We start from the raw sequence: 14,961 nt of genomic DNA on the forward strand, positions 1-14,961 counted from the left end.
TAGTTCATGTATGTGAGACGATGCTGGCACTGATTTTGTGTTTACCATTTGAAATTATCACTATGGCTCCCGTGTATTAGGACTTTTTTTTAAATAAAACATGTACACCTCGTCATGTTTAAAGCTCATAATTTTCACATACTTGTCAGAAATACTTTTCATCATGGTTTATTTTACTGTTTTAAGGATACAGGGTACTTATAAATGGTGGAAAAATCGAAATTTTTTAATGTTTTTATTAAATTCTATAGTCTTTCCTGATTACATTTCTATATACATTATAGGGTGTCAAATGAAAAATGACCGATATATACCAAATTTTAAAGTTACGATTATGTGTGCCGCCACGCCCCCTTTATTTCTGTTACAGAAACCAGTATTATTTCGAAAAGATGTTTATGGTGATAGCTTGATAACAAAACTGGAGTGTTGAGGACATGTGCAAAAGAGAATTGGTGCTAGATTGAGGAAGCTTCGGAGAGAAATGAAAGGAAAGTTGGTATCTGATGGAAAATCTCTGTCTGGCAGAGGCAGATTGACACAAACTGAAATAGACCATCTTCAGAGTTATTATGGACTGGCCATTAGACGAACTACACCTCTTAATGATGTTACAGCAATGAAAAAAGCTGTATGGGCCACCTACTTTCATAAATTGTCCACAAATGACCACCCTGTTCACCGACTTTGCCATAAAGGAGCAGATTGTTGATGTGGTTACCAAAAAGCAAAATAAAGTGCTCAAATATGCAATCATAAGCATTTTCTTCCTGAGCCTGTTATGAATGAAATGAAACCAATTTTTAGAGACCTGAGTGACCCTGTTTTTCTTAGTAAATGTCTGCATGGGGGCACTCGGAACACGAATGAAAGTTTCAACCACTGCACATGGGAAAGATTACTCAAGAATTTTTTGTGGTACTAAATACATTAAAAGTTGGTGTACTAGATGCAGTGATATATTCCGAAGATGGAGTGGTAGGAATGCTGGAATTCCTGAGAATTTTAGACATAAAATGTGGCTCTAATATGAAAGATCAACTGTTTGAGTGTGACAGACAACGGGTGCATGAAGCTGAAAGATTCGCTCTTCAAGTTACCAAAGAAGCAAGAAGGACTAAAAGGAATGCCAAGAGGAAGCTTGAAGATGAAGAAATGCTGCAGGATGAAGCCTATGCTTCAGGAATGTTCCGAGGCACAGCTTAATTGGACTCATACCTTCATTCGCAATTTCCCAGAAGTGGTATTTTTCAGAAATCAGGTACAAATATTTCCTGAGGTTTATAAAGCATTGATCTATTTTTGCTGTAACTTGCAATAGTTCATACTTATGTAGCAGACCTAAGCTTTCTTGCAGAATCAACTAAATTATAGAAAAATAACATTTTATTAGGAAAAAATTTAAAATGTAAGATGTGATATTTTTTATCCTTGTAATATACATAATAGGTGGAATTAAATAGGTATTCTACCTCAGCCATCATTTCATTCATATCTGGCAAAAATTTGGTCTCCTTCAAATATATAACATTGGATTAATTCCTCAATTTGAGGAAGCATTTTGGAAAAAAATATTGCATCAATTTCTTTGTAACTTTTAATAACCCTAAGCAGGTTCAAAAATATTCAAAATACTTCTAATTTGTTTACAAAGTGTGCTGTATTACCTGATATCAACAAAAAATCTGTAAAATAAATACATTATAAACAGTGCCAGAAAGAAATAGGTGTTGATTTTTACATAGTATTGAGCCGGAAAAGTACACTGTATCCTTAAGCTGTAGACAACCTATTAGTTGTATTTGTGTGTTTCCCATATTTTGTGTAGATCCTAAGAAAGTCATTGCTAAGCAAAACCGGTAGTCTGAGGGCCTACAAGTTTGTGACCATGGAGGTGAAATAAAAGACATTTATTCTGCAGTGCTTTTATCTTGTAAAATTCTTGGAAGAATATCAGAGCTTTGTATGATCTTCTTCCTAGAATCTAAACATTAATTTAATCAACTTAAACTTGTCTCGATCTTCATATTAATTGTTATTTTTTCTGTGAAGTGTTAGACAAAATTCAAAAGGATTTGGAAACCTCAAATGTATGGGTCTCTATTGACGAAATCATTGAGTGTATGGGTCAACATATTTCAAATTCGATGGATGGAAAATTGATGACCGAATGGGACAACTTCATGTAGTGTGCTGCACATAATCGCAGATGTCTTTGATTAACGATTAGGTGGCTAACTGTTAACAGAAACAACCTCATAGCCTTCAAATATTTTAGTAAGCCCAGGTGCCATTATTTCGATCGGTAAAGGTGGTGGATCTTGTGGTGACACCTATCTTCGTTATCTAACAGCATTTGCAAGTGGTTCCAAAGGCTTCATTTAACTGCATATCCATTACCTCAAAGAGTTCAGTATTTGAACATAAACTCCTTTATAATGCGATTCCATATTACTTCGTTACTTCAGAGTTCCTTGTGACATTTCTGCTATGCAGGATGATGGGCATGAAGTCTATATTGCCAGCACTACGCGAAGTGACGGAAACTGATTCGCCTCGTACCAACCCCTCACCTTTTGAAAGTCCGTGTGCTCCATTCCCTCTTTTCAAAAACCAATGAGTCTGCCATAACGATTAAATTTGTATTGTATTTTAGACAAATAATTGCAAGAAATTTAAATTAAAAATGATTCCTGTTGCTGGTAAACAGTATTGTCCTGTAGATAATGAAGGCCGGGAGAGCAATTTATATATTTTGTCCAAACTTAAAGCACGTTTCATGTTCAGCCCATTCGCTACATCTTGTAGCTGATACACTACGCCTAAAGTATGAGAATGTGAATACGCTGGTATCCTCGTCAAAGAAGGTAAATCATACCACACAAAGGTTAGATAGTTCTGATACAGTAATTGAATCATATGCAGACTTTGTTCCCTATTAAAGTTATTCTTGAAAGCACCTGCCCACGTTGTCGCATTTACAATCATAACTGCCAGATTTAGCTTTGTCACGGCAAACTATTTTAATCAGATCGGGTACCTGGAATATGCTGCCATGTTTTACTGTGATAATTTTGATGAATTTCAGTCAGTAAGAGAGTAAAAATTTCCGCAGATTTATTGAAATTAACATGTGTTTGCTTCCTTCTTTTGAGAAGCCTGAAGTTACTGCCCCATAATTGATTTCTTGCTTCATGTCGTAGACACTTCTGAAGTCGCTGATGCGGGTTGCATTAAAGACACGTGCGTACAATTCAAGAAAAAATATTTGAAGTAATACCTGATGTACATTAAATAAGTCTTTTTGCGTTGTCCTGCGGTAGTAACAAAGCTGGAAGCCACGGGTGGAATCTTTAACAATATTATTGAAGAGATTGAAAAATTTTGCAGTCATCCTATGGCAATGTGGATTTCGCAGCAACAGATAAACTGAACAAAGTTATTGGAACAAATTCTGATTTTAAGGTTATGAAGTTGGCAATTAAAATACTTCGTGGCATAAATGTGAAATACTTCTAACTTGAACTGATTTTGTCCGTAATTTCTTCAATTAAGTAAGCACTTGCTACTTCTTGTGACGTAGAAAGCTCATTTTTCTGTGTAAAAAAATATTCTATCTGATTAATGCATGAGCCTCTTGAAGAAAATTTATAGAAACTGGTTGTTGTATACTGCTGCAGAAGAAAATACATATACGAGTAAATGTAGTACTGTTCTGATACAGCATAATTTTGTTGTTTTGCTGCCTCATTGTGCATATTTAGTGATATGAGACTGCATGAATGTACGCATGTATTGTGATTTGATAGGCATAAAATCTGGGCTCTAGTAATTACACTCATGTTGTTCGAATAACCCAGCAAAACATTGCTTTTATTACGTTTATTTTCTTTCTTAGGAATACTCGTATGATCAGTAACAAGGTTTTCAGTTATATCTATGCTTGTCCTTGCCATATTATACGATACAATAGTGCCAACTATTCGGTAACCATTCACATTTTTAAATTTAATTCTTGCATATTTGCAAAAAATTAAGACGAAGCCAAAATCGCTATCTGCACCAGTGTCCGAGTAAATAAATTCGGAAAACTGACTAAATTATAGTCTCATTATAATTGCTATTGAATCCATTGGGCCCTATAACAACGAAGGATATCAGTTACTTATAATTTAACTCGTGTTTTATGTGTTCGTGATTATCTAGCTGATCTGAACGCTACTGCGACATCAATAGTTCTCTCTAAGATAATAAAAATGCATTTTCGGATGGAAACGTAAAATAGTCATAGGTATAAGTGCAGATTAGAACTAAATGACACCTCTATCATCGAATCACGAAATTTCAACCCTGGTATCTAAACTGCGTTTTGTTACTTTTTTTTTTTTCGAGAATATGTATGACGACCTCACGTTTAGATTTTTAACTTTACTCACATTAATCAGAAGCTTACAAGAAAATGTTTATCAACCTTGTGTATAGTAAATACGAAGAAGCAGGAGACAGACGTGTGGGAAATAAAGGACACTCTTACAGTTCGCATTCAAGACGCAGACGTCGGCGCTCAACGGAGCCTAAGAGCGCGGCAAGTTACCAGGGTAACACGAAATCCGAGGAAGTGCGTGTTACCTCCTCGGGCACGATGATATCCTGGCACACTTACGTATGTGCACTGCGCGTTCGGATGGAGCTCCAATCGATACGAGCAACAGATGCGTGAGGTCAGTAACGACAAAGAGGGAAGCTGGCGCATGCGCACATCTGGACCACGAACACCCAGCACGTGCAACCTCTCTTCCGCAGTAGGTCCGAGTCACACGTTGTCGTTTCCACATTCGTACTAATGACTTCACTTTTAATAGTTATGTCACATATCTACTACCTTTCTATTAATAATGCTTTGTGATGCACGGATTAAAGAACAATTTTTTAAATTTTTTTAAATTTTTCTTACAGTTAGAGTAACCCTAATTGTCACTAATAAAAGAGATTAGTAACATGCCTTCAGGTACATGTAGGAAAACGTAGGATATAATATTTTGATCGCTCTACGCTTGAAGTTCACTTTTTTGTTGTTATTGTCTTGTGGGTACATTTTCTCTGCAGCCTTAAGCTGACGTATCCTATGCGGTATCTCTAGCTATGACGATTTTACGTTTATCTGCGTAAAGGCAGTTTTGTTGCCTTAGAGAGGACTGTTGATCTCTTAGTAAAGTTCAGACTCTCCTAAGAAATCACTAACACATAAAACACGAGTTAAATTTTAAGCAGCTGAGTCAAACATGTATGCGAAAGGTAAATGACATAAACAGCTTAGAACAAGTGAGGACGGTGTAAAGAGAATTTATTCATTCTGTGTCCTAACCACCTATATAAAAATGATTGAGGTAAGGGTAACTGCCCCAGATACTGACCATCTCCACGGTATACAATATCCTTTGCCAAACAGAAAGATCGCTCAGGAGCGTGCAATGACTGCAAAGAGAGTATGGCGTCCTGCAACACCAATACACTCCAAATAGGGACTAGTCTGAAATATGATTCGTCGGAGAAGACAACTTGGTGGCGGCGATGGTATTACCATCATTTTACTCTAAAGAGAAGTGAGATGGATATCAAAAAATCAAATGTGTGTGACATCTTATGGGACTTAACTGCTAAGGTCATCAGTCCCTAAGCTTACACACTACTTAACCTAAATTATCCTAAGGACAAACACACACACCCATGTCCGAGGGAGGACTCGAACCTCCGCCGGGACCAGCCGCACAGTCCATGACTGCAGCGCCCAAGACCGCTCGGCTAATCCCGCTCGGCGGATATCACAAACTGCTGATTTTACTTTCCTGTGAAGAACATTATTAATTTTGATTTTCCCCTCTGAAAACGTACAAGTTTTCTTACCTGACACGTGACACGTTCGGCAAGTTATATTTTGGTAGAATATCCGATCATAAGTGTTGCTGAAATATGCCAGAAGCTGGTAAAACCTTATAGTTTGAAGGAGACTCGGTACAACTTCTGTTCGGTGAGAAAGGTAACTTCCTGGCTGTTTTTCATCTTCAAGTCTGATGATGCTCGGTCGATATCCTACCTGTTACTTGTTACTTTAAAATATAGTATGCAGACGCATTCTACTGCAGTGGACGTATTTTGTGATTAGGTAGGAATTTTCTGTAACGATGAATTAAATAACTGCAAGAGTTGCATACAGCAACACCTAGTTAGGCTTTTTGTTTATAAATAACTCATCTGCTACCAGTCACGATTTTATTTATTTTATTTTTAGCACGACGCGTTTCGGGAATTGATTCCCATTTTAAAGTGCGTTTTTTGTGTTTGTTATGTCATTCCTGTGTGATGTTGCCAATGTGTGACATTGGAATGACATAACAAACACAAAACACGCACTTGAAAATGGGAATCAATTCCCGAAACGCGTCGTGCGAAAAATAAAATAAAGAAAATCGTGACTGGTAGAAGATGAGTTATTTATAAACGAACCTATTGTTTTCACAGTCGCAGGCTTTCAGAACCATTTATAATGGATCAAATCAGAACACCTAGTCAGCTCTTTCCCTCTTGTTGACAATATGCTACTAGACTGAAATGAGATCGTCGGATACGCAACATGATCGCCTCACTCTGTCATATGACTGCATGTAATAGGACCCTACAGCAAATGGATGCACTCTATTTTATTTTATGCGCCATAGAATTAGTTATTGAACGCTTGGGACTGTATAAACAATGGCTTCCATTTTAATGCGTAAAACATTGTAATGTACGTGGTTTGACAACATTATATTCAAGTACTAAATGCAATATAGCTTCTTTAAAACAGAAGATACATTCTTAGCGTACTATGTCGTTGTGACTTGGAAGTCAAGATTCCACTATTATCATTTAAAACTTGAGAGAAAAACAGATACTTTGAAATATTATGTCATGTCAGTGTGTTTACTTGAAGAGAGTGTACCGCTTGTTTCGCTCGAAACCCCTACTGGACGCTATAATGCTAGATGAGCTGCATACGTATATGCTTCAGTTAAAAATTAAGGTGCGGGAGACTGGCGAATACGTCTCTCTAAAAGAGTTAACAGTGGTCGAAAACAGACCTGCTGCAGAGCAAACAGCTTTGTTCTCTAACACTGCGAATTCATTGTATACTGCGAAGACTCTTGGATAGCAAAACTGGCGTGATGCCAAGTATATACGCAAGCAGTGATTAAATATTGGTAGTTGAAATTCTCAGATTATACATTGATTTCGGAAACAGGATTCTGCCTTGGTTAAACAAATTTTTCTTTTTTAACACCCACACGTTTTCGGTAAAGTTTCACGATTATCAGTGGGTTCATTATCATTTTGTGCTGGATAACAGGTATTATATATGGTCGTTCGTGTAAATTTTACTGTCTGTGTGGCCGAGCGGTTAAAGGCGCTCCAGTCTGGAACCGCACGACAGCTACGGTCGCAGGTTCGAATCCTGCCTCGGGCATGGATGTGTGTGATGTCCTTAGGTTAGTTAGGTTTAAGTAGTTCTAAGTTCTAGGGGACTTATGACCACAGCAGTTGAGTCCCATAGTGCTCAGAACCATTTGAACCATTTTTTACTGTCTGCAGAGCACAACTTGGTTTGTGTGTTCTGGGAGGGAATTTCAAACTTTATATTGCCAGTAGGCTCTGAGGCTAGTGTATATGTGAGTCTCCCCCTCTCTCTCTCTCTCTCTCTCTCTCTCTCTCTCTCTCTGTGTGTGTGTGTGTATGTGTGTGTGTGGAGGAGGGGGGGGGGGGGGTTGAGTGGGTGGGCGTGTTTTCTTAAACGGTGGCTGTTAGCATATGGAAATAACGTTGCGTGTACACTTCTCGATTTGTATTTGTTCGGAAGTGTTCTCCTTACCCTGTACAATCCGTTAGGACCTTCGTATGGACCTAATTGGGAGGTGATTCACACAGATGTCGCTTAAATGCTCAGTTTTCGTCTAATGTTAACATTTATCTTACAAGTCTTGCTGTGATCGGTATCCTCAGATGATAGGCAAATTGAGTTTCTCCCTATGCCACGTGTCTGAATAAATGATTAAGCTCTCTCGGTGAACCTTTTTGGCTGTCTGTACAACAGGTTTCGTTCAGTCTTACAAGCAGTTTCACGAATTATCGTCATAACTTCCCAGTTGTGTGATGACTGTAGAGACCAGAATCTTTCTAAGCTGGAATATTCGTTTCCTGTTCACTAGGCAGAGGTTTTCCACGACAAAATGTGGCTATCACTGATCGCAGAGGCGTACACTTACGAGCCAAAGAATTATGATCACTGCCTACCGCAGGACACTGAATGCCGTCTGGGAGCGTTGCGAGCACGTGACGCGGTAAGAAAAGCATATAAGCCAACGATAGACGAATGGGGCATCATTCTCACAGATCACCAAAGAACTGGAAGAGCAAGAAGACGAATCAGTAGTAAAGAATAACAAAAAATACACACAGAAATCTGAGAAATAAGCGCATCTCCGTAAAACAGCAGGGAAGAAGAAATCTCCATGAAGATTTGTCATCATAGTCATGAGAAAGCATTCTAGCAATGATTATGGCCGCAAGTGAGTAAATCCACTGACATAAGCGACTCTGACGAAGGGCACACTGTTATGGCCCGGCGCCTGGGAACAAGCATCTCGGAAACGTTGAGTTTGGTCGGCTGTTCGCGTGCTACTGTCGTAAGCAGCTACAGAAAGCGCTTGAAGGTCAGTGAAACCACGAGCAGGCGACGAGATGCTCAACATCCACACTTTATCATATAAATTGGAGGTTTACCTTCGCGCAGTTGAAGTTCAAGCACTTGGATTTACACCATACCTGCGCCTCATACGCATTGTACCATCTGCTCTTTGTGACTGCGGCGAAATGGAAGACACAAATCACGTATTTTTTTCGATGCAACAATCGGTGGGACCTCTGATCGAAATTGCTAAGGAATGTTTTGAACAAGAAACATCATTTACCAACCTCTGTGCCAACAGTATTGCCAACGAAAGACTTTGCAGTGTATAAGGAACTTTACACCTCCCTCAAGAAAACGAAAAGAGATACATGAACTAACCCACATAAAATAAATAACTTTGTGTGATCTCAGTACGTTATTTTAAGGTGTTTTTATCTTTATGTCATCATCATTAATGTTAGTTTGCTTTCCATTTAAACCAGTTGGATGCCATTATGATTCACTTGCCGTGTGGCGAATACTCAAAAGCCAATAAAAAAAGTGGAGGTCGGGGGCCTGCACACACTGTAAAGTAGAAAGTAGGACATTGGCGGTGACAGATCTGACAACAGAGTGCAATGCTGGTGCAGCCACAAGTGCATTGGAGCGCACCATACAGACAACACTGCTAAACATGGGGCTTCGCAGCACACGACGCAACTAAATCGACAGTCACGACGGGCACAGGATCGCCGAGACCAGGCCGTGGCTCAATGGCAACGTGCCGTCTGGTTGCTTGAATCATGTTTCTTGTTAGCCAGGTCGATTGTCGTGTCTGGTTGGCGCCATCCTGCCGAACGGCTGCTCGAAACGTGCACAGTGCTGCGAACGAATGCCGCTGTGGCACTACTATGTTATGACAGACATTGGCCTGGGCTTCCCTGGGACCTGTGGTAGTAATCGAATGTACCGTGACAACTGTACACTAAGTGGCCATAGCTGTGGGCGACCAGCAACTCTTCTTGCTTGATGTCTTTTCCCACGCCAATGACGTCTTCCAGCAGGGTAAGTGACCATGTTACATGGCCAGTATCGTGCTATTGTGGTTCGAGGAGCATGATAGAGAACTCACGCTGGTGTCTAGGCTACGAAATTCACTTGAACGGAACGCAAAGGGACTGACCTGGGAGGCAACTTAAGGGAAATGCGTGACCTGTGAGAAGATATTTATTGTTACATACCTCTTGAAATATACGAAAGGCTTTTAGGATCTGTGTCACGCGAAATAAGTGCTGTATTACTTTCCAAAGGTGGACCAGCACTCTATTAAGCAGGTACTCATAATGGTCTGGATCATCAGTATACAGAGTGAATCACCAAAAACTTGCGCCGCAAATATTGCGGAAGTCGAAAGTGATATTTATGTCTGGTTTTTGCAGAATGGATTGGTAGTCACGGGCTCGTATTTTTATCCAATAAAGAGATTGTAATAATACCTAGAAAGTGTATTTGTGGTGCAAACATACACTTTTTAAATGGAATAATGACTACTGATATCAACGAACCAAAACTGGGGGAAAGTAGAATTTCAGTGATGTTTGTTGCAGGAGTCCACTGCGATATCTAGTTTTGCGCAAAACTTCCACACCGACACTCGTTTGTACCATTCAACTTCATTAGTTGCTAGGTACGATGTTGTTATGTCTGCTTACAAAGAAATGGCTCTGAGCACTATGTGACTTAACGTCTGAGGTCATCAGTCCCCTAGAACTTAGAACTACTTAAACTTAACTAACCTGAGGACATCACACACATCCACGTCCGAGGCAGGATTCGAACCTGCGACCGTAGCGGTCGCGCGGTTCCAGACTTTAGCGCCTACAACCGCTCGGCCACCCCGGCCGGCTGTTTGCTTACAGTGTGCTTGTGTGTTCCTTGAGGGAACTGAGACTTGCTAGTCAGTTAGTGTGTGATAGTCCCAGCAGTACGTCGTGACTGGACGACGGGATTTACCAATGCAGAAAAAGCCGACATGCTCGTGCTGTATGGAAATTGTAGGAAGAACGCGGTTCGTTCTTGTACGGTGTATGCGGCAAGATATCCCAACAGTCGTCAACCATCGCGGCAATTATTTATCAACCTCTTCAACCACTTGCGTGAAAGTGGGAGTCTAACACCTAGAAAACTTAACAGAAGGAAACAAGTGACGAAAGAAGAGGGGGAAATTAATGTTCTTGCTGCTGTTGCAGTTGATCCGCGCATTTGCTCCTGCGTAATCGCACAAGGAAGTGGCATGAGTCAGGCAAGTGTCCTTATGCATTCTCCATCGACATTAGTTCCATCTCTATCACATCTGTCTCCATCAAGAGCTGAATGGAAATGATACTGAGAATCGTGTTAACTTCTGTACATGGGCAGTAAAGTAGGGTGCTCCAGATGTATCACGTGTCTTGCTCATTGAAGAAGCCACATTTACGAATTATGGCCAGGTAGAATACCGAACAATCCCCGTGGCTTCGTCAGATCGAACGTCAACATCCATGGAGGGAAGACGTGTGGTGTGGGTTAGTGAACCATCAGCTCATTAGGCCCGTTTTTCACAGACGGAACACTGAAAGCACATAAGTACAGCCACCACCTAACAGACCTTCTTCCACGGATGCTAGAAGACGTTCCTCTGCAGACTAGGAAAAACCTGTGGGATCAACATGATGTCTGTCCAGACCATAGTGCGCGAAGTACTACAGTACGTTTTCACGAATTGCTTCCGAAGCATTGGTCTGGACGCAGAGAACCTGTACGTTGGCCGGCCTGGTCCCCGGATTTGGTGCCTGTAGACTTTTTCTGTGGGGCAAGTTGAAAGACGCTGTCTACTGCACCCGATTGTATGCAACGACGTATTAGTGCAGCCTACTAGGACGTCTCCGCCGAAATGCTAGCACGTGCGCAGCAGTCGTTCCATACCGGACTGGAAGCGTTTGTTGCTGCTGCAGGTGGTCATTCTGACCACTAACTGTGATGGTCAATTGTCTCGTTACCGGTCAGAACCCACATAACCAGTGGTTGCAGTTGTGTTGTTCTTTAGTGTGTTCTACCACAGGTATTGTGTAAGCCTCGGTGTGGGAAGTTTTCAAAATATGATACCTCGCAAACGATTCGCACTAGAGTCCTGCGACAAACAACACTGATATTCTGATTTACCCAACTTTTAGTTTGTTAATGTGAACAGGCGTTGTTCCATTTAAAAAAGTGTGTGTTTGCACCAAAACGTACACTTTCTAAGTATTATTACAGTCTGTTGATTGGCTAACAATGCGAGCCCCTGACTACCAATCCGTTCTGTGAAAATCGCACATCAATAGCACTTTCCATTTCCATAATATCTGCGATGCATGTTTTAGGTGATTCATCCTGTGTACGAAGCCTATTCGTTTACTAAAGTCCGATCGGTCCCGAAGTTGAAACCACATTGAAAAGTCAATGAAGCTTTGCACAGATGTGTTGGGCAGTGTCTCTAGTATGCCTGTCGAATCTCCTGCATCGTTTTCGACGGGAAGCGTTTGATCACCCACCATACAGCGCCGACTTCACTCCCTCTGAATTTCTTCTCTTCTCACGTGAAACGCTGGCTCTGGAGACAACATTTTGGCACAAACGACGAGCTGAGACCAGCATAGAGAACTGGTGGACATCACAGGTGGCCAGGCTGCTACGTTCTATGATGAGGGTATTGGAGAGTTGGTACAATGCTACGACAAATACCTAAGTCGGGGAGGCAACTATGTAGAGAAGTAGCTGGAAGGTGTAGCTAACTGTTGCAAACAAAACAGTTTTTTATTTTGACTGTCGTTTCTATACCGAGATTGATCGAACCTTAGTAAACGAATAGCCCTTGTATGTATGGTGATGAGGACAAACTGATGATTGGAGCAAAATAGGTCATATGGACATACGGCCAGAAATATGCTCCAGCGGAGGTACACTAATCTGAAGGTGCAGATAAAAGATCTTTGACAGCGTAGATTGATTAAAGTACACATGATAACATACCAAGCAAGAGGAACTTTTCTGGCTGTACTAATTTTTCCCGGGATTATTTTTCTAAATGGTTCTAAACTGCAGGGAACTATCCTAGAGAGGATAAGGACCAAAGAAAGTCAGATGGGCGATGGCCAGAAATGCATGGTGTCTATGCTACGGGGTATTTATTAATTCATCATACCTGTACAGTACATGCTAGTGCACGACAAAGTGTCTGAAGTGGCCTCCATGCGCTCCTAAGCATGCACAAACACGACGCAGCAGCGTTTGACGCCCACGTTCAAAAGTGCCACCCCGCAATCGAATCGCGGCACACGCAGCATGAATGCCTTGTTCCACTGTCTCAACGTTCGGGGTGGACCCCGCATACGCAAGTTCTTTCAGGTACCACCACAGATAGAAATCTAAAGGGTTGATCTCTGGCGACCGGGTAGGCCATGCGCCCAAAGTAGATGACGAGATGCCTCCGCACATTCCCACTTGCCTAGTGTGCTCTGATGTGTGCTTTCAGACACCGAAACCTACCAGTGTCAAAGAACTTTTATCTCAGTCTGCAAGCTGATGACCCTCCCATGGAATGCATTTCCAGTCATATGACAATCAGACCGTTTTTGGTTCTTTTCCTATAAGGGATCGTTTCCTGCAGTTTGTTTCCATTTAGTAACATATCCGCATACATCTTTGACTCATACTTGTCACTTAGCTGAGCTGCACTACACACAAAACTGCACGGAACTGGCAATTCAACTTCTGCGAATTCGCGAACTAGGGGCAATCAGTGGCAAAAGTGTAGCATCATTGCCACAGATACTACTACAACGCCGCGCCAACACAAGGTTGGCAGCCCGTCGTCTGCCGAGCACAGCGCACTCTAGCGGGTTGTGCAGCTCGACGGAACTGGAGTGTGCCCCGTTCACTTCTTAGCTAGATTTCAACCTAGGGAGACGCACTTTCATAATCGGCCCTCAGCCAGTTCTGTAATGTTTGCATTGATTCTCTGAGGAGGGAGCATCAGGCTTAGTCCCTAAGAATATATTGCATTAGTTCATGGTATTCCATGTTACGAGATTGTCAGTTCATAGCCGCAGCTGCAGTCCTACAAACTACTGAAGATAAGTAATTTCATTGTACTATGTGTTTCTTGAATAATAATCCTTCTCTCTAACAGTGTGCCGTACCGCATATTATTGCAACCTGGACTCCTTCAGCTCCTATCAACTCAGCCTCCTACTTATTTGCATTTAGTAACGAGCTGAAACACCCACGCGTTTTGTGCCTCTAAACAGTGAGACACAATAAAAAGCATATGTTTTCTGGAACCGAAGACGAGTGGATCATTGTTCAACAGTTACAAGAACTTGTTTTCCGTTGTTATTGCTATAGTGGCCAACAGAGACTAGTAATTGTTTTTTGTTCGCAACTGCTCATTTGAAAAAGATTCACACAGTACAAGTTTTTTAAAAATCTACCTCGTCGAAACGTCTGTACGAAAATACAATGTGCTATTCTATAACAGAGCCTGTTTGCTTACCCAGTGCCAGTTACATATTAAGGCCGTCGTGTTTGTAGGTGATGCAGCATCTGATCTCTCAAAACACCACTGAAAGTATAATGTTGTGGCACGAAAAAAATAAATGAAAACAAAGAATTAGTCACGGGCTGTAGGTACACTGAATGTTCTTTTGTCAAATTGTTGAGTAAGAGGCGCGCGTTCCAGTGAGAAATTAACGTGAAACATCAATTATAAGTTGATATAACTAAATCTCGCTATATTCCGCACAATTATGCACACAGGAGAGTTTGTCACGAACTTGAAGGTGCATTTACTGTGAAAAGATATGAGTCTGCCATAAACCTGGATGAAATTAAAAGAAATGTGTCAATAGCAAGAAACAGAGATGCATTGGGTAATCCGTACGTATTATAAAAGTGGATTTATAAGAGGCAGAAAATGAAAACGAGACAGGCGGAAAAAAGTATGTTAACAGTTTATTATTTCAAGGTTATCACCAGAACTAATACGTTCATCCCACTATAAGACAAGATGATCAGTGCCTTCATAGAAAAAGTTTGCTGTTGTCTACGGAACAGTGATTGTACCATGCCTGTATTTCCTCGTCCGAAACAAATCAAAGGTCACGTATTGCTTTCTACAGTGGTCCAACTATATGGAAATCGCATGGGGAGAGATCGGGACTGTACGGAGGACGCGTGAGAGC

The sequence above is a fragment of the Schistocerca americana genome, chromosome X (assembly GCF_021461395.2).
Source record: "Schistocerca americana isolate TAMUIC-IGC-003095 chromosome X, iqSchAmer2.1, whole genome shotgun sequence".
Taxonomy (NCBI): Eukaryota; Metazoa; Arthropoda; class Insecta; order Orthoptera; family Acrididae; genus Schistocerca; species Schistocerca americana.